Source organism: Pseudopipra pipra, chromosome 4 (assembly GCF_036250125.1).
Source record: "Pseudopipra pipra isolate bDixPip1 chromosome 4, bDixPip1.hap1, whole genome shotgun sequence".
In the NCBI taxonomy this organism is placed as follows: Eukaryota; Metazoa; Chordata; class Aves; order Passeriformes; family Pipridae; genus Pseudopipra; species Pseudopipra pipra.
The window spans coordinates 26085206-26110566 of record NC_087552.1 but is presented as its reverse complement, the minus strand read 5'-3'; positions in this window follow the sequence as shown (position 1 = coordinate 26110566).

Sequence of the window (25361 nt, the reverse complement as noted above, 5' to 3'; positions counted from 1 at the left end):
CACCCTGGCTAAAATACTGTTTCCTAGAGCATTTATTTTGTGCTTGTGAAGAAACGTATAGATCTTATTTTAAGCTGAGGAAACATTAAATAAAAAGGGCTTTATATTTTGGGTCATTAGGATTCAGTGTAAAGCTCCAAAGTAATCTCATGAAAGTAGTGGTGTGATCTAGGGGAGAGACACCGGCTTAGGAATCAGGGAGCTTGTGTTTCATCTCTAGCTATCTGTCTCGCTTGATAGTTCTGGCCTCTTCATCTCAGCTCTTAGTGATGCCATTTTTCACTTGTTCTCTGTCTTCACTATTTAAACTGTAAAATTGTTATGACTAGCATTATTCTTCAGTGTACATATTTACAGTGCTTACTGTAGTGGAGCTTTCTGAGCTAGGTCAGACATTTTGGGATCTGTTCTACTACAAAAATAAGAGTCTCCCTTTTACTGGATAAAGGGAACAACATGATGATGTCAGAAAAATAAAGGAAGGAAACTCCTATCTGAATTTCTGATAAAAATCTTAAATAGAATAGAGCTTTCTTTATTAAGCTACATGGTTCAAAGGGGGAAATTACCCAGAAATTATTCATTAAGTGAATGAAGCTAATTTATCATGGCTCAAAATATCCGTAAGTTTATTTATGCTTTTCTCTAGCTGCTGAAATATGTTACTCAGATTTACATCAGACATTAATATATGGGTTAATGACAAATAAGCCCAAATTGACAAGATAGTTTGGCTGCAAGAGATCAGATAGGATTCCTGATTCATTTCTTTCCTCTAGCAAGCCCAACACCACCTCTGGTGTCAGTACGTGACAAACAAAAATCTCACAAACAAAATCTGCTGCCCTGAAATACCTCAAGTTGCAATCGAAAAATTGCTTTTCTATTTCTTTTCCAAAAGTAGTTTCATGTAGCAAATAGTTTTGACAATATACATAAATGAGGCAGAAATGTAGCTGGAAGTGATTAATTTGAGACTGTAACTACTCAAATGAAAGCATTCTTCATTGTTTTAATACCTGTAGATTTAAATCGGCAATTTCACAAAATGTTGGCTGAATAACTTGTCCTGTTGACAGATAGGTATAGTTATTTGGGTACTGTGCATTAGCCTTAATGATTTCTTCCTCTTTCTGTTTAAATTTCAACTTTTTGTTTGTTTGTTTGTTTTCTTTTTGCCTTTGATTATGTCAGATTATTTTTATTTTGGCATTTTTGCAATTTCCCTCATAAAATCTAAGTTTGCATTTATAAATTTTGGAGTTAATCTCCAGTTTTCAGACATCATTCTTTTCCAGAAGGAGGGCTAGATCTACATGTGCTTTTAGCTACTTTGTGCTGTTCAGCTAATGCAAAGTATCTATAAAGCCATCTTAATCAGTTAAGCCTGATTTATGATAATGAGATCTTGGTCTCTCTGCTTATTTTCTTGTTTCCCTTCTTTTTTAGCATTCTTTCTCTGTTTTTCTTGAGTGGATTCCTTTATTCTTCCATAAAATATAGCCAAGTATCGAAGAGTATTTATGAGTTGGAAATAATTTCTATAGTTAATCAATACTATATTCAATTAATAATTCTGTCATTATTCAAACAGCCCAATTACTACTGTATTCTTTTCTCTAAGGTTCCCTTGTCCTATTTCATGAATTATTTTCTTACTTTCTCTCACAACAATTTTCTTACTCTTTAAAATCACTAATGTAGGAGCAAAAGTAATCACAGTCCCGTTACACAACCCGAGGGAATGGCCTGAAGTTGTGTCAAGGGAGGTTTAGGGTGATTGGGCACTGGAACAGGCTCCCCAGGGAAGTGGTCACAACACCAAGCCTGACAGAATTCAAGAAGTGTTCGGGTGATACTCTCAGGCACATGATGTGACTCTTGGGAATGGTCCTGTGCAGGGCTAAGGGTAGGACTCGATGATCCTTGTGGGTCCCTTCCAACTCAGCATATTCTGTGATTCTGTGATAATGATAGTAGGTCAGTATAAATACTCTATTTGGCAAATTAACAACTGATTTCTTACTCCTTGCAGTATAAAAATAGTTATGCCGGAAACCTTTGTTTCCTCTTGAAAAGCCAATGCTGGCTAAATCCAGAGCCCCAAGAGCTCACAAAAAATCTTGGAAGTGCCTGAATTTAGTCTCAGATTTTTTTCAGTGAGATCCTGCTGGGCTGAGTGTCTGTGTGTGTATTTTGTGGGGACTCAAGCTAGCAGACATTTTCAAAGACCCACTGGGTGCCCCACAGCACACATTTAGTGGTGATGCTATGACCATCAGTTGATGGCATCTCAGTGATGCCTTCATTACCTGTTTCCCAGCCCACAGAGCATTTAACCAACATCTGGGATACCTTCATGCAGTGCTTTTGAGGGGATCTCAATCATCACAAGGACTGTGCAACAATGCTAATGCAAAAAGTGTGTTGGGATGAAAGAAGACAAGGGCTGCTCCTCTTCAAAAGGCTGTCAGGCTTCAGTGTGAGTCACTGATGCCAGTAAAAGCCTAATGGATTGAATGCGTAGCTGAGGAGGCAACATGGACTTCCAACTCTGCTGGGTATTTTTTTTGTATTAGATTTTCTGCAATGCAAGGAAAACCAAACCTTTCCTCTTCAGTCAAGCACTCCAACCTTTCCCTATATCATATCTCTCGTTCTACATTTACACTCAGCTTGTGCAAGGTGCTAAACCTGGAGTAATGCACAGTCTTAAAGGAGGGATATTCCTGTGCAAACCATAAGATTCAGTGAATCTAACCTTAATTCTCTTAATTCTCAGTGGCTCTTGATTTTTAAGCCACTGAGTTTAAAGAAGAAATTAATATAGCTCTAGACTATTCCATGGGTGTAGGAACCTTAAGGCATCACCTTACTGCTCATTATAACTACAAATCACCTTCACAGATCACGAAGACTACCGTGTCTCTGTCTTGGGACCAATACAATGAACATTAGTGGTTCCTGATTTACTACTACAAGAATGTTTTCTTTAGTGGACAAGGTTGGATCCAGCAAGAGTTTACTTCTCAGTGACTTTTTGAAAATGGGAATCTTTTCCATAGTGCACTGATATTCTTCTTTGTATGGATAACAGATGCCATTATAGGAACAATGACTCCATCATACTTATCTTTCTGCAACACCATCAATTCTGATATCTTTTTCAGACGCAGTTCATCAGACTCTTAATTCCAAGTCAGTGATCTATATCTGGAGCTACCTGTGTGTTTCTTTTTATATCGTCTGTTTTTCATGTTGACTCATAAAAAATCACCATTACAACTTCTTTTGCTATCCACTTATGCTGTGCAGCTTGAACACAAGATTTTGATGTACAGTACAAACTTTTCTCATTTTTTTGTCTTTGTCCTTTCTGCACAGATTGCATCCATCAATATTAGCATTTCAGGTCTCTGATTTATCTCACTACAGTTCTGCATTACCAGCTAAGTCATAATTTCCTTCCTATAATGTCACTTTGAGCTCATTTCACATACACTCTGCATGTGTATATAGACAATTATGGGGTTTATTGCTTCCTTCCTACCAGCCTTGGCTTTTCTTCTTTGTCTTCATCTTCCAGAATTCAATATTTATGGATAGAGCTCTGCACTGAATTGTAGCATCCCAAAGTTCACAGCTGCCTGAAATAGCATGACAGTACTAGCCTCCTGTATTTTCTTGTACTCAGATGGACGGTTTTTAAATATGATCTGAACTGCTCACCCTTCCCACAAAGCTCAGGATTTGGTCATTCTTCCAGTCCCGTCTGCTGTGCAGACCACTAACAGACCACTGGAGTCATATACGTGAGTGAAACCATCACCCACCAATTGAGGCTTGCTCATTCTGCAAAGCAAGAGCAACAAAGGGGTTTGCACTGGCTGCACTGGTAGTTTGTGAGAAGACATTCTTCATAAACAGTGACTTCCTGGTGGTTTGGCAGGAAATAGGTTGCAAGAAGGACTCATTTTTCCAAGGACAACAAACCTTTCTCTCTCACAAGGCCATACATGCCACAGAGGCTTCCTGCGAGGAAACAGCCCTCAGCACCTTGTGAAGGGCAAATGTGGCCCTACAGCAGTTGGAAGCATAAGGGAACGCACAACTCTCTCATGCCTGGAGGCTAGGCATATGTGGACCAGGTTATACCATTTCTCTCCTACCTGGAGGCAATTCCAACCATGCAGCTGGATTAGTGTCCCTGTTATGTCCCCACTGCTCTGACAAGGATCGTCTTTTAAACCTTGGCTCAATACTTTATCTTGGTGCTCACATAAAACTTTGGGCCTCCACATACTCCCTTTCGTCAGCTGAACTCCTCCCCAAAACCTCAATGCCATAGCTCCACTCAATAAAAATAAAGGCTCAAAGCCTTTTGCAGCCCATCTCTTTTCCAAAAAAGTGGAGGTGTTTGCATGTATGCATTTGTTCACTAGAGGGCAACGTTGGTTTAAAAATCAGTCTTTCGGTTACGCAGGAAAGGTGTGTGAGGTGACGCAGACACGGACAGAGAAAACACTCAAGAAATGCCCAATATGCTGCTTCAACGGCAGAAAAAAATAAAGTGTCTAATGTAATGCTAAGCAAGTATCTCACACTGCGACAGAAATCAGTGACTATAGAATGGAGTTGTAAGGGGGAAAAAAAGGTTGTAGAAAATAAGGTCCTCATTCAGCAAGGTATTTAAACGTAGTTTATTAATCTGAAGCAGGGAATTAGCACTGACTAGACATTATATAGACAACATTGTAGATATATAGTATAAAAACTTTGCTGAAGGCTAAGGGCTCAGAAATTATTCCTGACCTGGGAAAAGCCATTCAAATGAGAGGGAAACTGTAGATGGGCTTATTCATTCTATTCTTGGGAATACCAAGAGGGAGAGGGGAGATGTGTTCTGGGCCCTGAAGAAGTAGACTCTTGGGATAGGAGCCTTAGAAATGGAAAAGAGAGGCTATAGCAAATCTGGTGGCAAGAAGAACTAAGCAAGAGTTTCTTGGTAAGAAGTTGCAGGTGTGATTAGAGCCAGCAGTGGTCAAGACTCCTCCTTGGACTGGTGCAACAACTAGAAGAGAAGGGAATTTCTTCTGCTTTTGTCTGGCAGTTTTTACTTATCTTTCATCCCTGCTGAGGAAGAAGACTGCTTTTGTTTATTACCTCTGCTGCCACAGTAGGATTGTTATCCCGTCTCCCTCATAAGGCTGATGTAATTATGTCCCCAGAGAGCTGTGCCTGCAGGCAGCAGTGCGAGCCTGCTGAGCCTCTCCCGGTCGGGCTGTGCGCCCCAGTGGCTGCAAACTGTGCTGCTGCCCACTCATTACCTATTTTAGGTATTCCTGCTGAGGTCCACAGGGGAAACAACAGGTTGTATGCCCACTTAGCAGCTGCATGCTGGTAAATGAATTGGTGTTGAAAGCACCTGAAAACTTTTGCTAACAATAATGTGGCTTTTCAGAGATTTATAATACAGTTTAATAATTGGATTTGAAAAAATAGGCTAGTTTCACAGGCTAGTGCTCTGTAGGAGCATCCCTTTGTGCTAGACTGGTTTGCTGAAGAGATGCAGGAGGAGTGGGATGTGTGTGCATCCCAGTTCAGGTGGCATTGGTTAGATAAGCAGCAGTTGTGCCTCATCTGCAGCCTTATTGATCCTGCCACAGGGCTGCAGCGGCTGACAAGCACTGCTCAGGTGCCCAGAAACAGAGTGAGTGTGCCAAGTCTCACATATCCCGTATGAAAATCCATACTTGGCCTCTGCCTCACTGTGCTTCATCTCACACTATTTTCTTCCCTGCTAAACCCTGCAAGGCAGGCTGCAGCTGCTCACAGCCTTCCCACGGGTGGGGCTGCTCCTGCTATGCAAGGGCTGTATGCACAGCAGCCACTCTCTCTCCTTAAGAATATCTAGCCATATATCCTTCCACAAACAGCTCAGAAATTCAGTGTTGGCAAGTGTTTTCCACAGCCAAAGCATGTCTAGTTCCATGTAGAAACCAGAAACCCCCCCCAATATAATACAAATAGGTTTATCAAAATCTGACTGTATCCTGTATTGAATCTTTACTCCATCCATACTCCCTTGCATTTTTTATCTTCCTTTTTGTGGACCAGAGAATGTGGAAATATGTCTTAAAGCTAAAAGCTCATGCTTTCCTGCTGATGAGAAAAAGATCAATCCACAAATCTAACTACTGTGCTGTGTCTGTTGTTCTGGAAGTGCAAAGTGAGTATAACGCTCCATTCTGCCAAGAGAAGTGCCAGGACTCAAGCCTGTGGGTAAGATCAAGGAGTAGCAAATTTGATAGGAAAATGTAGCAAAGAAACTGGTTTTGGGGTGCACAGACTTGGTTCTTGAAAGGCTGAGTCCCCATTTGCTTGCCTGATTGCAATTCAAAACCTGTATAGGATTGTGAATATTAAATACCTGATTATCATCTCAGGACTGCCAGCAAGATACTCAGTCAATAAACACCTCTGAGTGCAAACTTTCAGGATGGCACTTCCCAGGGAGGCTGCTGCTTGCTACATGTGCCCACCACCTTGTACTCTGCAGAAGTGTCATCCAAAAAGGTATCCTGAAAGGCAAGTTTGGCTTCTCATGCTGCCACCAGGGACTGAAGGTGCAAATGGTGCTGCCATAGAAGAAGTGTGACTGCTGTTGCACCTCATTAAAAGCCCAGAGTTTGAGTGGTTGGTAACACTGTTTTGAAAGGAAACCTGAGAAAAGTAATACTTGCTCTGAGGCTTTTAGAAAGGATGCACTAGCAAAACAACCTAAGGAATTCCCTGTGTTCCCTGCTTGTAAGCAGTGTGGGAATGGTTTAACATACACAGCTGATTTATGCTGTTTGCTGCCAAAGTGCTGTGGCTAATATCAAGCACTTTCAGAGTATAATTTATTGGTCAGATACCCAGTTTAATAGCCTATCCATAATGTTTGATCATGTCATCACTGCTTAAAGAGACTAATGCACAGGGATTATCCTTCTGGAGTCAATACATTGGGCTCTTCAGATTTGCATGCATAATAATTCTCTGGGCTAATAGCTGTCAACATACATTTATTCCAATAATACTGACTGCTTATTGTTCTGCAATTCCGTAGCAATACAAAGATCAATCTGTTCAGCTACTGTGGTGAGTTCTTCAAAAATCAGGAGTCTAAAAGCATAAATATTATCACAAACAGGGCCAGGATCTTTGCACGATAGCAGGCTACTGTGAAATACCATCTTAATGTATTATACTTCCCCTCCATTTCTTCTTACTCATACTTTTTTTTCTTATGGCTGAAGTAAAACTGTAGCTCTTTTGCTCCCCTCAAAGGCCAGTGAACATCAGCCAGTGCAGGTGCCCAGACGCTAGCTGGAAACACTCATTCAGCTGATGAGATCCAGGGGTGCCAGGGCCAGCATCTGGGGAGGAGGGAGCAGACGGTGAGAAAACTCCCTCTACATCCCTCTTCCTCCCCACCTCCATCATCACTCTTCTCTACAGCACAACCTTCTTGTTGGCTGCCTCGGATGTGGCAAAGCTTTGTAGTTTCAGTCAATGCTTTCAAGGGAGCTCAGGGGGACTGAAACCAGTGAAGCCAGAAGGGGGGCATAACCTATGGCAACCAAAGAGACAGCTGCAGCAGCCTTTCATGTCATGGTTTTACAGTCTCCTGAGGGGAAACATCTCATTAAAGATAACCATGGATGTATATGTCCAGAAGGTTTGGGGGTGTTTGTGTTACAGGCAAGATATTCTCATCTTCTTTATTAACTGAAAACAGGATGAATTTACAGAAGCTGTAACAAACAGGAAGTCATCTCATGCTTTGCTCTGGTGCCAAAAAGTGCAACAAGGCCAGTAAGGGACGGTGACACACCCTAGCTACTGAAAAAAGTCAGTTTCAATTAATACTTGTTCTTATTTCAGATTTGCACAGATGCCTTATGAAATTATATTCATTCCTTTGAAATGTAGAGCTTTATGCTGCATGTGATCAAAAAAGTAATTTAAAATTGCTACATGTACTCTGGAAGGAATCTTGTTCCTTATTTTCTGTTGGGAACTTACTTCTGCCCAGTTCAGATATATTAGATGCAAGTTACAGAAGGAAAACTTTTTCATTTTTATTTTCACAGGAAAAATGACAAGGGTTTTTTAAGCAGACACAGAGTTATTTTTTGGGGTTTATTTTACACAGAAAAAATCTGTTTGGCATGATGCCTAGGGTTTTTTCATATCATTTATAACACAGTGGGACAACAATGATTGAAGTATTCCCTACCTGAGGGAGAGATTGACAAGGCATATATCTGCTAAAGCCAAAGACTATTTGACTGATCCTCTAAAGTCCTCACTTATATAAACATTGGCTTTATTCTCAATATAATCAATCACTGTACTTGAAATAGTAGTTCTGCCAACCGAACTCATGCATTTTGTCAAATACCACACTGGAAGTCTCTTTAGCAAAGTTTTGTCTGTAAGCCTCAGTTTCTAATTGTAATTTAGTTCAGGTGATGTGTTCAAGCTTTTTTTTTTTTAATCATTTGTTAAGTGTTCAAGGCAAGAGTTATTAAGAGGTTGGTTGTACCTTTCTAAGATCCTGTGGCTGTTGCCAGTGACCACAACGCTGAACCGGGAGGGTTTGAGTCAATTCTGCACAACAGACCACTGCATGTGCAACACCCATAGTAGGGCTACCTAAGCAGGGATATTATAGAGATTGAAATACTTTTACATTTCCAAGTGCATTGTCTTTTACAGAAAGTTCAACAGGCATTTCATTCCTAAGGCTACGTGCAGGCAGAAGGAAAGCTTTGTGGGCAGCACAGTCCTGGCAGGGACAGTATGTGTGCCCTCAAAGACTTTCCCATTTGCTCACCCTCTAGTTCTTTTTGTATGTCTCTTTCCTTTACAACTGAAATGAAACATTCATTTGTGAAAGTCAAGAACATGGGAGGGGAGCCAGGTTTGTGAAGAAACACATTTCAAACATATTTCTCCAAAAGCATCAAAGGAGAAGTGAAACATAAAAGATGATTTATTTTTCTGAAACTGTTCATTTTGCTGTGAAAGCCTCTATTTAAAAGTCAGTGCTAGACTACAGTCACACAGCAAGGAGGAGAGTTTGAGTATACTGTTTTCTGCTCCCTCTAACAGCTTATTTTTCTATGATATAATGAGTAGGGTGATGGGTTTACGAAAGGTTTCTAGCTTCTCCTGCACTCACCCCTGTCTGAGCCTAGTGCCTTTCACGAAGGCACCCCAACTGTGTCCCACGGCGTCTTTCAGGCCCCACACTCTCAATGTGGCTTTGCCACAGTTTGAAAAACAAAACCCTCCCAAACACCATGGGGATGTCCCTGAGCCTTTGCCCCACTTGGGGTGCCATCACTCCCATGGCTTGAGGGGCAGGATAGCAGGGGGACCCAGAGGCAAAGCAGTGGCACCCCTAGCCCCAGGACCCCAGAGGGCATTACTGGGGAAGTGGGGGGGTACTTAGGAACCAGGTGGATTAATTCAACCTGAGATGGACATCCCCACCATCACCGCTACAGGCACAGGCTGTATTTCACCCCTATGGCAGCAAGAACTGTTCCCTTAAAGGGGGTTCTGTGACTGTGGTGGGGGGTGCTGACAGCAAGTAGAGTATACTGTGGAATTTTTTTGTGCCACACTTAATTTCTTAGAGCTGTACCCAAGAGACACAGTTGTAACACAAGAGTAACAGTTTTCCATTCCTTTTGTCTCTCTGCAAGTGATACGAATATCTCTAGGTGGTGAAGATGCTAAAAAATCATTTACTCTGCCTATCAATAACTTGCCTAGAAAGCATTCACACCAATTTCTTCTCATTCTCTTATAACAAAGATCCACAGTGACATCTGCGATTCATTCAGTAAAGCAGCTATCTGTTGGAGATAAAGTCAATATAGCTGACATTATCAGCATGGGCCACAGGTAGCTATTACTATTATCAGGATTTCATCCCGCAAGGACCTCAGCACAAATTAAACTCACATTTCTCCCACCTTGCAGGAGCAGCTCAGTGTAAATAGTCAAAGTTTACCCATCACCCTCAGTAGGTAAAGGCTTCCCAGCCTTTGAGCTTATGCTGCATAATAGGACATATGACACAGAAGAGCTGCTGTCTGACAGTTTTGACAAGGGAAACAGAGAGGTAAATTGTGTTGGCTTTCACAGATAATTAACAAAGACCATTTCTGATACGTTTTGAAGCATGGTTACTGGGACCTCTGAGCTTTACAACATACCCTTGTAAAATGCCACGGGGGATCTAAAATCTATAGGACAAGCTCAGGAGTTTCCTTGGTGTTTGCTTTCCCAGGCAATCACAGGCTGTTGAATCTCCTTTCAACAGTGGCTTTACTGGAACAATGACAACACCATGATGGATTTTTTACAGAGTAACGGGACTGTTCTGCTCCTGCTGAACAGGAAGCTCCATCTCACCTTTGCTGCTGCTTTGGAACAAGTGGAACAAGATTTTCCTGGGCTCTAGCTAACTCAGCATGAAATCACTCAGCAAATTCAACAAGCAATAGCCACAAGACTTTCTACACCTTCAGAAAAGCTCTTCCTGTTTCTTCGTTGTCCAAGAGCTTCTTTGTGGAGAATATAGTTAGTATTTTTCTGGACGAAGTGCACAAATCTAAGTTCACTTACAAAATACATGCATCTTACCAAACAAAACCCACCACATTGACCTATGCCAAATTATGATGCCTATTTTGTACAAAGGAAAAACCAACAGGTAGAGGTTTTCCTTTTCCTCTCATTGTTTATCTATGCAAATATTTGGTTACAAAAAACATAACAAAAATGAATGAAATATAGGTTGCAGAAATACACTGACGTTTATCACTACTAACAGCTTTCTGGACGCTGTGTGGGGAGTCTGTATAAAATTAACATTATTTTCCAGGCTTGAGACTAAAACCTTAAGTGACTTATGGTGCCCAGAGGAATGAAGGACACTCAGGCAGAAATAGTCATGAAGCAGACTAGTTATATTCCCTCTGTGAGTGGTACACTCAACTTTGAAATGGATGCTGATATTTTGTATTTCAGAGATTTGTGCTTCCCTTCCAAATGATATTTAACTACAAAGAAGTATATTTTCTTAAATGTTCAGCTATCAGTGTAGTGTTCAGGATCTTTTTTAAAAAAAGTGTCTCTTAATCATCATCAGCTAAGTTCAGTTAGCAATATTAAATGGAAACTGGCACTGATTTTTCTCACTTTCACAGTCAAATGACTGGAGTGAAAAAGCACCTAGGAGGCATCACAAGACTGAAGGTTAAAACAGATCAGAAATGACGGAAATGCGACCCTGGGATTTGTGCTTCACTTTCAAAATGTTTGATGTACACTTAAATCTTGCTCAAAGCTAGACATCTAAGAGAAATAATGACAAAACTAAAGCAAAATATCTTCTGCAAATGCTTGGGCCAAACTTTTCCACTGACTCTCAGAGCTGGTCTACCAAGGGTACAGCTGGGTGAGCAAGTCTTGGGCTGACGTTTCCAGTTCACTGTGGGAGCAATTGCAGGATGCAGAGCAAAAGCTGAAGTGAGTTCCCTGAACTGGGGAGGGCTCCATGATGCCAAATATACCTTCTTGTTCTTTCAGCATGAAAGATCCCCATGCCCATGGCAGGCTGGCTCCCTCTTGCTCCCTGCTTACCCTGCTCAGGAACCAAGGCAGTGACAGAGCCACGAGCCTTCACCAAGTGCAGAGAAGCTGGAAAAGGCAAGAATGAATAAATGCCTGAAATCCAAGGGAACATAGAACACTGCACTTTCATTTCTGACTGTAGTAAGTGTCATCACTGTTACTGAGAGGTGTCAGGTTGCCAGTTCTGCACAGCCCCTGTGCAGCCTGGCCAGAGCCACTGTGCACACTGCCAACAGCTGCCAGGCAGTGGCTGCCTCAGAGCCATGGCCATGCAAAACACAGGCTGCATGGCCATTTCCTGAATCCTCTGTGTTTTCTCCTGCTGCTGCAGTGCCATGTGAGTGGGCTCAGTGTAGCACACCCAGCAATGCCTCTTCCTTCTCCTGCCCACAGTGGTGGGGAGGAGGCCCTGCCAGATTGAGACAACCAGCACCAGTCTTCCCCTGCCTACAGGGTTGGGGGTTTTTTAATCAGAGACAGTGAAGGCAAAGCAGAGGTCTAAATCAAAGTTTTCCATCTGTCAGCAGATCCCAGAAATAATTTAGGGCAGTAAACATGGCCACAGGAGTTGTAACTTCTGAGTATCATTTTTTAAAAATATTCACAGCTCTCTTCATGATGTATTCTTGCACCCACAGATCTTGACCTCTACCAAGACAGGATTTTACTTTGTCACCTTGATGCAGACATGCAAGGAAATAAAAAGCACGAGGAGACTGCAGCTGTCAGTAAATCACCAGCTCCATTTATCTTTGTCTGTTTTTCAGGATTATAAGGAAAGAAATCTCCAGTTTAGAATGTTTTCACTACTTTTAGTTAGCAAAAAATATGGTTAGGAGGCTTTAACTGCTTTGAAAGGCAAACAGCAAGCCATAAAGCACAGTTATATTTGCAAGGAAACTGTGTTGCCTGATATGAAATTATAGACTCCTCCACTGTTGTTTTTTTAGTTTTAGTCATAACATTAAGCAACATTTTTCCCAGATCATATTAAATACATCTCAGTAGGTCCCTGCAGCATGTTTGCCAAGCATACTGGAAGACTAAATTTACAGGACTTCACTCATATCACTGGGGGCGCTCAGTGCCTCGGGCACTTATTTTCTTAGGTCTCAAGTAGTACACAGCAGGTGCTGGTGTAAGGTTAGATGTCCTGTTCAAATGTCCAGTTTGCACTGGGCTGCAAAGTCCTTGTAGCAGAGGAATTGCAGTCACTTAATTAGGCTTGAACCATTTGAGCAAGTGTGTGCTAAATGCCTGCAGTAGGGTGGCCCTTGCTCTGAGCCAGTAGCTTTGTCTCTGCTGAGCTACAGGAGCAGATCCATTCCCATTCCATAGAATCAATGGTTAAAGTCCCACTAGAGCATTTTCAGTAAGGGCCTTGCCTGCACCTGTCCCCATTCCTAGACCATGCCAGCTCCATTTTTTTATACCACAACTGCTTCCACTGACTTATCTCCCTGTAGCCAAGTGAGTGAGAACAGAACCAGACCCTTTAACAGCTTTTGTTACCATCAGCAAAGGAAGTGAACAATACACGCCTGTCTTAATGTCACCTGAGATTAATTCAATTAGAACTACCCCTCTTCTATTGAAGTTCCTAAAGATGAAAAATACTTAATATGTTCCCACTCTGTTGACTATGAAAGAAGGAAAAACTACAAGAGAGTTAAATGCAAGGTATGGAGCAGTGACCCATTGTAAAAGGAATGTATGAAATAAACTGAATTGTATGTTTAACTGTCTTTACTCTTCGAAAAGAGTGCTGCTTTTTATTTTTTAGAGTGTTTTTCTCTATTTACCTTGATTTTATTTTATTTTACGAATGTAGTTCTAGAGAGTTTTAAAACTGTGAGAAACCTGTTAAATGCTGAAATATCAAAGGCCACTGAACCACCCAGGAGGCTAGAGAAGGAAGAGGAAAGGAAAGGGTTCCAACATATATTACCAAATATATAGTTTTAAGCATGCAGTTAATTAAAAAAATAACAGACAGAAGAAAAATAATAAGACTTCATGAAGTATTTCAGTTAAGAGATCATAATGCACGTGCTTAGAGGTATCCAAATGGTCTTCCAGGGAGAAACTGGAAATGACCAGCAGTGATAATTTAGTGTCCAATGGGACAATTCAGGGACAACAAGAGCCTTTTTTAAGATACATTTTGTGCTCCGTAAAGCAACTAATAAGGTAACAAGTTCAATTAATAAGAATTCTTTGCAAATCAACTCACATTATGGTTTTGCATCCATGCTATTTGTTCAGTCACATCACAAAATGATTAGGACAAGTAGAATGGAAGAGGTCTAGGCTTAGCCTCACCTTGTGCTTTTTCAATTGTCCCTGGGAGAAAAAAAAATCAAACTGAACTGGTGAGCTTAAAAATATCATAAAGAAGCATATGGATGTAAAGTGACCAGGAATACATTTAAACTGGGAATTAGGTGATTTCTAGCCACAGTAGCTGTGAGTTATGGAACAGTGTCCCAAGGCAAGTAGAGCTGGTAAAAAGCCAGACTGTCTTAAGGTGGTGTTTAGCTGGTGTGTGAAAAGGATGATGTGTCAGACTTGCCTGTTAAGAACATGGACAGGGCTTGATAATTCAGGAGATTCCTACAGCAGGCTGTTATTGTCTTTCTGTCTCCAGCCAGCTGATTAGTCTATTATCATATGACAACTACTGCCAGAAATAGCCTGCTTCCTTTGGTGAGCAGAGGGGTCGGAGACATGACAAGAGAGAGGACTTTGGATGCAGGTCCAGAAAAGCCCTGCTGAACTCTGCCATGAGAAACAATGTAAGGTTTGTCACGGACTGAAGAGCCCAACACTAGTTTTATGCTGTCTGGCTGAAGATGTTTGACATGTAATACCATGCTGCTAAGACAGCTGCTGCTGCGAGCGTGCAAGGTTGTCCACTGTTCTGCTGTTTTTACAGCACGTAGGTGCCCCTGCTGGGACTCCTGACTATGTGTAATGTCAGGGTGATATTGGGGCTCATAATTGCATGGAGTGACACTAATGCCTGTGCTCTCATATGGTGCCCACACCCCCTCACTGCTCTCCCAGCCTTCTGCTGTGTTACCAACTGGCCTCAAACAGGGGCAGCAGAATCAGAGCTGTGCCCACCTACACCTCCACTGCTGTGGTTGTAACCTGGTGTTTGATGCTGAAGCATACTTTCGGCTGAATAGCTACAGCAATGTGTGTTGGCACAGTGAAGGTGATGTCTGCAGACACAGCTCTGTCCTGCTTCCCTTACAGGGTCACCCACTTTTGGGGGACAGATGGCCAGGAACACACCTTCAGCCACTTCACAGAGATTTGCAATCACTTGTCCCTCACACTCAGCTCTGCACCAACTTCAGCTGCAGGACAGTAATAGGGAGAAAATATGGAAACAGTAACTCCCTGCTTAATTTGGCCACATAATGTTCAAAGACATAAAAAAAGGTTTGGAAAGCTCAGTGTCACAGCTCTTGTTCCAATAAAGACTTTTCTTATTGTAGGCCTAATAATTTCAGCCTTTTTCATGCTGAATAGCTCCTTAGGGGCAGCTTTTGACCCTTTTACTGTCTCTAATATTACTGTACTGCAGAAGTGTCACTACTACTGTGTCACTGAGCCTGTTTCTGCCCCATGCAGAGAGACCTAGGGAACACATACATTCTAACATCCTACTCAAAGGCAAGTGTCAGCATGACCCTTCTAAAATGTAGTCAGCTTTACTAAGGACCAAAATCAGCCAAAGTAAATGGAGCTGCACCAGTTTGCCTCAGAGTGAACTGAATCAAGCCTCTGAACCACAACAAAATTAATCTGAGAGTACTATGCTAAGAGCAGCAGCAAGAAATAACACTGTCTGAAATATGTTTCATATACTGTGAAATACTTCAGAATCAAATGTTAAACAGTCTGCTAAACTGGAATACACTATGATAGTGCTTGAGACTGATTCATCTGCTAGTTGCATTAGATTGCAAAAGTCTGGCTTACCTCACAAGCAGTCCTGGGGAGGTACTCAGCCATGAAAGCAGTGATTAAACAAGAGTTAAATATTATAAATATGAATTTCTCAGGCCAGAAACACTAACATATGCAACTTCCCTAATATTGCTTAAGGGCCTTAGTTTCCCTGATTGCCGGGTAAGTTTGTATAATGACTACAGTCCAAGATTATGTCCTAGGATCCTTGGTTACCAAAGATGATGTGAAGGGGCCATCAGTCCTGATGGTTTGGGCCTGGCTAATTTACAAGCTTGGTTTCTGTTCATGAGGCTCTGTTTATAAGACTTGGATGCCAAAATATCATCTTTCCTCTTCTACCTCCTTAACTCATTGTGAAGTTTAAACACTTGAGGACTCAAGTTAGGAAAAGTTAATGATGAAGCTGAGCATGCAACCTTATTTATAGTTTGATATAGATCATAGTCTACAAGTAAACTTCTCCAAAGGCACATTTTATTCTCTAGTTCTGTAACTCATAGTGTTTAGAGCTATAAAATTTCTTTAGTATTACCCAGTTAGGTTTTAAATCTAATGATGCCTCAGCTATGGATATTTGGCATAACATCCCACACTTCTATTCCAGCACTTTTTAATTAGAAACAGATTATTTCTTCTAGTGGAGCTACTGAGAGAAATCTGTTTTCACTTAACACTTAGGCCAGAAATGTTATTGCCACTCCTGCTGTAATTGTCTGCTAGTCTTTATTAGTTTGTATCGATCTGACAATCCACATTTTTGGATGCTTTCTAAATCTTTCTGTTTGCATTGAGCCTAAAATGAAGTTTATGAAGCAGATTTTAGTCCATCTTTTTTTTCTCCAACATACCTCTGAATCATATAAAAATAGCTTCAGCTCTCTTACAGTTCAGATTTCTCGCTTTGACAGACTTAATATTAGTTCATTGCCATACACCTCCAGAGCCAAGCCCTTGCAGCACAGCTCAACAGAATAATAAATACTGTGGGACAAAAAATATTCATAGTACAGCTACAAGTGCTCATTACAAATTTATCTCTGGTGCTCTTTATCTACCAGTTCCAGCCTTCTGTCCCATCCCAGCCAAACCTTCTGCATGCATACCAACAGAAATCACCCCAAATACTTGGCTGCCGTGACTGCTGTGATGAGCTCTGAACCACATACTCCTATATCACGCTTCAGAAGTCAGTGGCTACCTTGCTTTATAGGCTGCTTACTTTCCTCCCCGTTTGTCTTCAAAGGGATAAGCATGCAACTGGTTAGCTGCAGGGCAGATAGATATGGTTGGTTATCAAACCCCCTTAGGCTTTTGACTAGTGCTGCTTTGCTATCCCTTTCAGAAGTGTCAGTGACACACATTGAATCTGCAGGCACAGCACAAGGCTGGTGATCAGGAGACATCAGCTTTGCCAGCAGTCTGCTGCATGACCTTGCACTTCAACTTATTCTACTTTCTTTTCCACTTCTGCCCTTTGTTTATTCTGTTTTTGATGAGAATATATCATGGGACAGAGATAGTCTCTTACTATACTGATAAACGCATCAAGTACAACATGACCAGCATTTTTTTGTGTTTCTAGATGCTAATGTAATATAAAAAAGGAGCAAATAAATTAATCTATCCTACCAGTAGCATTAGTTCACTTAAATCAAGAGATGGTTGGTAGCTGAATAATGTTGATGTGTATGGTATCCAGCCTTCATCCTTCAGGATAACCTAAACTGCAAAGAATCATCTGAATCCAAACGTACTTTTAACTTCTGAGGGTTTGAGCCAACAGTACTGGAAACTTGTTAGGGCTTCCCAAGAGACCTTCAATGCTGTGCAATGACTAGTTCTCTCAAGAAGCATTACTGGACAAGAGGAAAACAGATTCTGACCTACTAGGAGAGAGGTATGTATTAGCTTTCTGGAGCCATTTTATAGCACAGTATCTTACAGCCATCTGGGCTTTGACAGTGACTGATCTAACATGACCATGCTGCCTTGCACAGCATTTCCTTTTTCAATTCCTTGCAGGGATGATGGATTGCCAAGACAATCTCTGAGGCATGCTGGCTTCTTTGGCTGACACAGAAAACAAGGGCACTGCATAAAAGCTTGACTACATCAGTTTTTATGGAAAGCATCTCATAATTTGTCTTTCTTAACCCTCTAAGCCCCAAATGCTGAGGCCATCCACTCTGTAGGGCTCAGTGGGTAACCTGAGGCGAACTGAGGGCTATTGTTAAATCATTTCCAGCTGACAGACTTTTCCTGGAAGCAGGACATGATAATTTCTACCAGCAGGCTCCTGGTATGGTTTTCAGACCACCTGTGCCTTTGCCCAGAGCCCACACGTGCTGTGCCGTCTGTATGGACTTGTTTTTGTGCACATACAAGGTTGACAATTATGTTATGGTTTGCTTGGGTTTTTTTTTCCTCTGAAAACCTACTTATTTTCTTTCTTACCTATTTCTGTTCAATCTAAACCGCCTTTGCTAGTTGCAAGTGCACAATTTGCATTATATTTGAGGTCATTTAGTTATAGGCTTGAATTTGAATCTTCCATTTAGCAGTTTTTCCCAGCCAAAGACCAACCGGCACACAACTGTCAACGCCCAAATTACCTCCCTCAAAAAAAAAGTATTTTCCTTTTTACAAAGAGAATCTTTCTAAGTGCTAACATTTAAGGATAGGTATTATCAATTATTAAGTGTAACATCCTATTCCTTCTACAGAAAGGCCACTCAGTTTAAAAGCACATCACTGACAAAAATCTTTTATGGAGCTCTTCTCCAGTAAAACTGGCTCATAAAGCCTCTGTGCCCTTCTCCTGCCATCAGCAGGTTCCCCAGCCTCCATAAGGCTGATTTGCTCATTTTATGTGAGTTGTCCCCCTGGCCTCTCACATCCTGTTTCAGTGCTGGTGCATGAAGGCAAAGCAGAAGGCAATGCTCCCTGGGTATTTCTCCCAGCCTAATAGTAGTGAGCTGCTGGACACAGCTGTGAGAGTGGACCTGGGAGTTCACTCTCTGCCTGGGATGCAGATGCTGGCAGATGCTTCAGCCAAGCTTTAACCCAAAAGCAGTTGGGTACATTTTTCACTGAAAGAAAGTTATTCTAAGAAAAAGCATCAGAGGTGATACTGAAGTGAGGTTCCTCACTCATTTTAAGTTTTGCATTTGCCTGGGTGCGTTTTATGTCAGAGAAGCACAATTCTTTTCAAAAGATATAATGTATAGAGAAGGCATTTTCAACTATTAAAACTTTGCAATGGCAAAGGTGTCTTAGCAACATGCATGAGAAGTTCCGTGCAAAAATGTTGCGATGACCTCTGTCTGCTTTCTTTTGCTGCTGTATTTGCAGTTTAGTCGCTGACCTGCAATGTCCAGGCTCAGAAACCAAGGCTGCTTTGGTTTTTCTGCCTCTGAAATGAGGTTAAAGACTCTAGCCTCTCTGTGCATGTTTTCTCCATACATTGTTATGGAAAATGTTGGCATAATTTGTGTCATATATGTAATAAACTAGAAAGGTTGATAGGACACAGTGCAAGAGTAAATAGTTGCTTGGTGTATTTTAACTTGACAGTATCAGGCACTGACTCCAGGGACCATTAGCCCTCATCAAAAAATGCTCCTAATGCATCCTTTCGACCCTGAACTATGCTGGGCTCAGTAGCAAAACATAAGCAGTTCGTGTTCAAAGCAACCAAAACTGAGGCAGAGGTTTTGCCAAATGAACTTACAGGGCACAGCAGGAAATGCAAACTGGCTGTAAGCTGGGAACAGAGATGGACACCAAAAATGAGGGGATAAAATTAAGAGTGGATTCCTGGCAACAGAGCTGTATGTAGTGCTCTTAGAGCTCTGCAAGTGTAATTGCTTGTGTGCCATTTGGACCACCCCACCTCTGTCTGAAGAGGTCTTGTGTACACTGTAAACACATTATCCTAGAGCATGGTCTGAGTCATCTCTTAGGCCAATGGCAAAAAGAGTCATCTGCCAAATGTCTTTCTGCTTGGCAAAGGAGAGGTTTGTTTCTGCTACAGGTGGTAATATATTGGCCACAGTATTATTCTGTAATAATTAGGAATTCAGACACAGCAGCTGTTTTCTGGAACACAGACCGAGAGAAAGTCACCCTTTTGATGACTTCACATTAGTAAGTGCATCCTTGTGTTTTCAAACAATAAACTCAAAGTAAGAGAGATTCGAGCTGGATTTGAAAACAAACACCTCCCCCCAGGTAGAAAACAAATACCTACCCCCAGAGGTACCCAGGGAAGGGGAAGCAGTTAAAAACTGAAGACAGTCCCAGTGCAGTTCTTAACCCAAGATTTTATTTCTTCATTTGTTTTGACAAACATTTTACTGAATTTGTCCAAAGGAAATCTTTTACTGCCTCATCTCTGTGCACAAGGCTGCATACAATCATGCGCTCTCTGCTTTGCCTTCTGCTTGCTGTCAGGAGCAGAGCTGGAACCTTGCTCCAGATTTTTACCCTCTATGGGGATCACAGCAATTGAAGTGCTGCCTGAGGAACAAGCATAAAAAAATGCAAACTCCGTTTCCAGCTACTGTCCTTTAATTTAACTTGAATCATGCATCTGGAACTTCAGATAAAGTTTCCAATTTTATTTGAGAAAACCAGGCAGCCAGCAAAATCCACTTCACAAATCCTGTCCAAAGTTATCGTGCACTGTGGTGGCACCTGCGCCATTGTTTTGCCTTTGGCTTCTTGTTTTGACTTTGCATCTTGTTCTTAATTTTCCCTACTCACTATCTGAAATATACTTCCGAATCACTCCTTACTCCACCTCACCCACAATTATAAAAATGTATATCACAACAAAACAAAGGTACAAAAGTCTAGTGTGCAATCTCCAGTGATGATCAATATCAGACATCTCTGACTGCCTGCCAGAAGAGGGACAGCAGAGAGTGATATTTATATACTTTACCAGTCTTCAATGATTTTCATATCAAAATCTCTCTGCCAGATATAGTAGCCCATACTATAGCCCACACTCATCCATGGTGCTAAGAACTGCAAATAGAGGCAGAGCTTAATTTCACAGCTTCTATTTGTGAGGAGGGGGTATTGACATTTTTCATGACAAACCTTACAAGAAATAATATGGTTGTAAATTTTTCAGTGGGTTGATACTAAATGTGTTATTTACTGATTGGACCATCACCATTGGTTACAGTTGGCAGGATTTTGATCCATAATTTACAGTAATTCCAACAAATATCTACCACACTCCAGGAATCATCTGTTTCTTTTGTATTTTTTAGCTTACACAAATGCTGGACTCCATACAGTTTACTTCTAAATCCATGTTTTCATTAGTCATCTGTTAGGAACAGCAGTCTCTCATAACTGTTTCTACTCCCATTCTCAATGTAGATATCAGAATTATTGATCACTTTACAATTATTTGATTTTAAGTTTTTGCCTTTCAAAACTTCTGAATTTTTAAATGGTAAGGATGATCTGCTTTTAAAAGCTGAGATAGAATAACATAGGGTGCAAGTATAAAATACAACAGCTATTCCTAAAGTAATCCATTGTAGAAAATTGTATTGCAGAATATCTTACCTGGTACATTTACGAACCAGGCTGAACTAAATCAAACTGGTGTGAAGAGCAAAAATTATGAAATAGAAGTGTGTATACAGTTATTCAGGAATTTCTGAACAGTAATTTCAAACAAATGAGCTCACTCACCAGGCCAAGTCACACAGCTAATTCACCCAGCTGAGCAGTGGGGCACTCTATTAACATAGAGGTGCTGCTTTTAGCATCAAAGCAAGCTCAGGTATTTCTATTTCTCTACATTAGTCCATGAAGGTAAACAGTTCATAGACTATGAACAAACACAAATATAAGCATCAAATACAAAACAGTTTAAAGCCTTATAGATGCCTCAGCTGGAAAGTTATTGTATCCACGGGTGAGGAATGGTAACTGGCTTGACTTGCACCTCTAATGCTACAGGGCTAAATTAGACAGGTGAGTATAACTACCATCACTCCAAAGAAAAGTTGGTTTGCTGCTGTTTGTAGTCCACCCTACATAAAATTCCAGATGTTCAAGCATCCTGGAACCTAACACCAGGTTTTCCTCACATGGCTTTTGCAAATCATTTTCTATCGCAGTCGGTGATCAGTGATGTGAATCCATTCTATTTTGCATTGCAACAGATTAAGATTGCACACACACAGAGTCAGCTGCCTGAGAGGGGTCTACAGCAGGATAATGAATTGCTAAATTACTGCAAAGGACTCCCTAGTGCTTAATAACCCCAGCGTACGTATGCTATGGATCCAAATACTTGGCACAGGTCTGTATCAGAAATGGGCAACTGAAATGGCTTCTGAAGAAAAGCATTTCTAGATGATTTTTCAAGGGGAATTTTAAATACCTGCCAGATTCTGGGGCTAATTTTCCTGCTTAAATCTTCCTAATTCGCAGTTAGTTGCAAAATATCAGACTCAGTGATAGAATTATTTAGTGCTTAGATTCTGAACACTGACTAAGCAGTACTGGCATACAATCTACTGATTTCTTTTGAATTATGAACCCATAAGGCTTTCATGCATCCATAATTTTCTGTTTAATATTCATTGTCCTGATTGTTCCACCAACACAGATACTCTACCAATTTATTTATTTTTAGAAATAATGAACTGACAAGTGCCATTTTGGATTCCTTTCACCACTATATAAGACTCGCTTGTGATACAAAGGAACAAGAAGAGTAGGAGTATGGGGGTGGGCAGGGTTTGTGTGTGTATTAACCAGGACCTAGAAGGACCAAACATTTTAGTGACCAGTTCTCAATGGTCACTGAGCGATTTCCATCTCAGATTTGAATCTATGAACTTTGCCCTGTGAAGCCCAGAAGTTGTAACCCACAAAAAATAGTGGAAGAAAGATAGGAATCACAAACTGTATCTCATCTAAATTTTGGTATCTGTAACAGCCCTGTGGATAAACAGGATGAACTGTGAGTCACAACACATCATCTCCAATCAATGCTAACTCCATTGATTCTGCAATATCAACTATTAACACACCAATCTAATCTTGCCCCTGAGCTGACTGAAGTTTGGAACATCAACTAGCATTTTGAAGTGTGAAAAAATGCTTTGATAATCAATAGTTATATTAAAGCTAGCAATATTTTTTTCCAGTACCAAACCTTAAAATTATTTGAGCCCAGCTTCCCTCCAGTTACTGGAAGGTTCAAATAACAGCTTAAATTCCTGTTAAAAGTTTATTGTCAGCTGCTCTCTAATTATATTTACTTTATTTTGGAACTAACAGACTGTGGGCTTTGATGAATTGTTATTAATTAATCACACCTCATGAAAATCACACGCAGCATAGAACTTCCTCCTGATATTTGGTTCATAATAAATTAGACCAAGGTTACCATCAATAAATTAATATTTGTGTCATCATCCAAACTTCATGAAAACAAGTACTCTATAAGTTACAATTCCACAACTTTGGAGAAAAATTCATAAATAGAAGTATTAATTTAGAAATTAGCCTTCATTATTAGCACAGAAAAGGGTTTTCTGGTGGAAAAAGTGCCTAGACTGTAACATTATATATGAAAATATGCAGTAAATAGGGATTTAGAATAGTCTTTATTAGGGCAGTTTCTGTTCAGCAATGACAATGATTCGATTTTGCTGCTGATACCACTGGCAAGGTAGTATTTGACCATAGTGGAGCTCGTGAAGCATGCTGTATGACCTGTTGTCATATACAACATACCCAGAACTGCCTCCTTTGCTGCCACAGCACTTTGCAAAGGCTCAGGGAAAACTCTCCAGGCAAGGTGGCAAATCACTGCTCAAATGGAAGTTACAGACAATCCACTCACACGAAAGATGAATGACAGGTAGACATATTTTCAAACTTCCATGTGCTGCCAAAAGAAATAAAGGTTTGTATTCTTGCCAAACAAATCTGTTCAGTTGATTAGACAGTAATGCTACAAATGGTATTTGTCTCCCTACTGACTTCCTTAGGCCCCTGCAACACGGTGTTTTCCTCTTCAAGTCTCAAGTTCTCTTATAGAAGGAAAGGTCATTTCTCTAATGACCTTTGAGATAATTTGAGATAATGAAAAAGCACTAGGATATTTTCTCCCTAATTGTAGATGACTGGTGCACATTACCAAGTGCTGTTTGTCCTCTATCTTATGAAGCTATAAATCAGTTGCAGAGATAACCCAGAAAATTTACCTGAATGGTTTAAGTGGGACAATAAATTTGGTCAGTTGTACCATTACAGAACATTTACTGAACTTAACTGTTCAATTTCGAGCAGTGCTCTGCTTTTAAGAGCAGAGTTACACTAAACACACACATAATTGCACTGACAATTGATAATTACAGTGTGATTACTCTTTTGGCTTTTAAAATTACATTCAGTTTTCATAAGATGAAAAAATACTAGCAGCCTACTCCAATCTGGTCTGATGTACTGACCTAAAAGTCACCCACCATTGTGTCTGTCATGGTTTAACCCCAGCCCTCAACTAAGCACCACACTGCCACTCACTCCTCACCACTGGAGGGTGAGGAGGAGAAGCAGAAAAAAGAGGAAACATGTTGGTTAACATAAGAACAATTTAATAATTGAAATAAAGTAATAAATAAATAAATAATATGAATAATGGGGGAAAAAAGAGAGGAATAAAATCCAAGAAACACTAGTGATGCCCCATACAATTGCTCACCACATACTGATTGATGTGTAGCCTGTCTCTTACAATGGCAATCAGCACCTCCCAGCCAACTCCCACAATTTATATACCAAGCATAATGCTCCATGGTATGGAATATTCCTCTGGCCAGTTCTGATCAGCTTCTCTGGACATACTTTCTCCCAGCTTCTTGTGCAGTTGTTCACTGTCAGAACATGGGAAACTGGAAAGTCCTTGACTTAGAGTAAGCACTGCTCAGCAACAACCAAAACATCAGTATGTTATCATCATTATTCTAATACTAAATTCAAAGCACAGCACTTTGCCAGCTATTACAAAGAAAATTAACTCTATCCCAGCTGAAACCAGGACAGTGACCTATGAAAAGAAAGGCTCAATTTACTCAGCACAAAATGCATAGCACCATTCAGATCTAATCTTCTCACTTAGCAAAGTCTCTTCCACCTGCTCTCATGGAATAATATACAGTAAAATGAAAAAACTAAAAAAAAATAGTGTTCTGACTGTATTCAAAAGCACTGGGTACACAAAATAATACCAAAAAATTCATATTGTTAAGTGCCTCACAAACAACATATTTGGCCTTGTGCAGCATTTCTTTGGTAGAGTTTATACACCTGTAACTTCCTAAGCATTTCTACCTCCACAATTTCATATGCTTCAGCATTTGGAAACCTCTAGGACCTGTAGATCTTATGAGCTCTCAACTTTTTTAGCAAGGAAAACAGTTTTCCATATGATGAATTTTGGACTCGTGTGATTTTGTTTATGCCTGGAGAAACTCCTCACTGTTGCCTCTCCTGCTCTTCTGTCTCAGAAAACTCATGTTCCTTTCCAACTTTCTCCAGTTAAAGCTTTGCCTTGTGCATTTGAAGTTGGCTCTTTTGGCTCTCTGACATGTTTGTTGATCTTCAAGGCAGATAAGCCTCTTCTTCACTGCTCG